Source organism: Suricata suricatta, chromosome 1 (genome assembly GCF_006229205.1).
Source record: "Suricata suricatta isolate VVHF042 chromosome 1, meerkat_22Aug2017_6uvM2_HiC, whole genome shotgun sequence".
Classification (NCBI taxonomy): Eukaryota; Metazoa; Chordata; class Mammalia; order Carnivora; family Herpestidae; genus Suricata; species Suricata suricatta.
In genome coordinates, this window is record NC_043700.1 from 193074659 (window position 1) to 193077110 (window position 2452).

Below are 2452 nucleotides of genomic sequence, written 5' to 3' on the forward strand. Positions count from 1 at the left end.
GCTCTCACCTGAGTTCCCGTACTCCCCTACCTCTGCACCCCGAGCCAGAGGCCCGCCCCCCAGGCCCGCGAACGCCCCACCCCGCCCTCACCGCGGTTCTGGGACCCCGCGACAGCAGCGCGGGCGACTTGAGAAGACGTGCTGCGTCGGGCGCGTACCGCGCAGGCGCTCCGACGCGACACCGCCCGGGTCCCCCCCCATCCGTCGTCGTCGTCTTGGGAACTCTGCGACTGCGCAAACCACCAGTTTAAAGGGACCGCAGAAGCTCCAAGACTCCGAGTGCTCAGCCTTGGCAGGAGCAGCGCTTACAGCTCCCACCAGACTCACAGGCTTTGGAGTCGGGAGGGCTGCCGGGAGGCGGCGGCGTCTGGGCTGAGCCTCCAGAGCCACTGCCGGCGGGAGCGAAGCCAAGAAAGCGGGAAATCTGCTCCTAGACTCCAGCAGTGCGGGGTCTCGGGGTGTTCCTGGGGCCAACCCTGAGAGAGGGGCTGTGTGCACTCTAGGGGCCGGGGAGGATCCCCTCAGTCGGGTTGGACTGCCCCGGGGAGATCAAGGCCAGGATCGAGCCAGGCTGTGGGGCGGTGGGGAATCCACGCTCCCGGGTCTCACTCGGGCCCAGCCAGGCACCCGACCCTCCCGGCAGCAAAGAAGCCCGCCGGCCTGCCGGGTCCTTCCCCTCCGCCTCTCGGTGCGCGGACACCTATTTGCCACTCCCCTTCCGCCCCGCCTCTCCCGGCCTCGAGGCCCCACCACCTTCCCCAGCCGGGTACACCGGAGGGGTGGCTTAGCTTCTCTGTGCCCTTCTCTCCCTGGTGAAAGTGCAGGGTCGTCGGAAGTTACAGAGCCTCTCTTGGCCCCCCTGGTAGGTGCCGGACGCGCGAGGGCTTCGGGTCCCCGCGGGGCGGACCTGTTCCCTCCGGGAAGGATGAGCTCCACCTGGCGTCTCCTTGCTGCCTCCAAGGCCCAGCACCTTCGAGGAAGGCGCCCCAGGTCCTGGCCGCGTGAGTGCAAAGACCCCAGCAGCCCACGCTGTCCGGGGCGGCGCCGGGCCCCCTTCCGGCTGGGCAGTCCGAGCCTGCACGCCCTCCGCCCCCTCGGCCGGGCCTGGGGGCAGCTGCGGCCCCGTCCGCATGGGGCTTCCGGACCCAGGGGAGGGCCAGTGCTCGGGACCGCCACTCTCTCCTCTTCCCGGCCGGGCGAGCTCCCAGCTTCGGGCTCTGGGGCGGGGGGGGGGGGGGGGGGGGGGGGGGGGGGGGACTGCGGGTCGCACGCCTGGACGTGTGCGTCCCCGCGCTCTTCTTTGCCGGGAGCCCCACGTCCCGGTCGCGCGCGGAGCCCAGAAGGCGGAGCCACGCGCGGCAGCCTGCGGGACCACTTGGTTGGTACCCGGCGCCGAAGACGCCACACGGCATCTTTTCGCCCATCCGTCTCACGCGTGTGACCTGCGAGGGTCCCCTCCGCGCACAGACACACAGCCGCGTCCACGCGCGGAGGGCGAACTAGCTCCCCCAGAAGCAAGGCTCCGGCTAGACCTCGGGCGGCGGTGCTCCTCCCAGCACCCCTGCAGCAGGGAGGGGGCGCCGGTGCGCAGCGTCCCCAGCGCCCCTCCAGACCCGCGGATCCATCGTCCCGTACCTACTCCCGCTTCCCCGGCGCCCCGGGATCCTCTCCTTTGGGCTCTCTCGTCCCACCGTCCCACCTGACCCTCCGGGGCCCAAACACACCCTAGACCCCCTGCCGCGGCCCTGCGCCCCCCTAGCGGAGGGACCGCGCCGCGCCAGGGGGCCGCGGGATGTCGGGGGCGGAACCTCGGACGGCCCTCGCGGCTCGCAGGGTCTAGGGCGCCGGGGCGGTAGGTGCCCTGTCTCTCTCCACACCGCCAACGCCGGTGTCCCCTTGCCGCAGCCTGTGTCCCCTCCCTCTCTCCCTCCCCCTCGTCAGGGCACCGGATTTTCTTTCTCACCTGGAGCCTTCTCTTCACAAACGGGCTGTGATTTATTTTCTATCCAAACAAAACAAACCTTTTGTGAGTCTCGAGCCCCCACCCCCCCTCCGCCGCACCTCTCCTTTTTCTCGAAGCCCACTCCTGTCCTGCCTGCCTCCTCGCTACCCTGACCCACCTGCGGAATCTGGGGACGGTCTTCATCCCCTCCCAGGTGGCCATCAGCAACCCGGCAGTCCCCTCCCCTCGGCGCTCCACCTCCGCCTGCACCCCCAGGGCGCGGTTGGGCTGGCCTTTGACACCCCCCCCCCACTTGTTCATGTCCCTCCTGAGGATCCCGTCTTCCTCTCTGATCGCGTCCCATTGCGGCTGCGAAGACCAGCCTTGCAGCCTCGGGGCCCAGGTCCAGCCGCCTCCTGACGCCACCACGTGGACACCTGACTTCTCGATGTCAGCAGGTCCCAAACTGACCTCTTGATTTCACCCCTCCGTGTGCTGCCCCCCCCCCCC

General features: G+C 70.1%; 1 protein-coding gene across 1 annotated transcript in view; it reads right to left on the reverse strand.

Moving 5' to 3' along the window:
- The window catches only part of C1H4orf48 (chromosome 1 C4orf48 homolog), a 5454-nt gene that overhangs the window by 1703 nt on the left and 1299 nt on the right, over positions 1-2452 (reverse strand). The window lies entirely within an intron of this gene.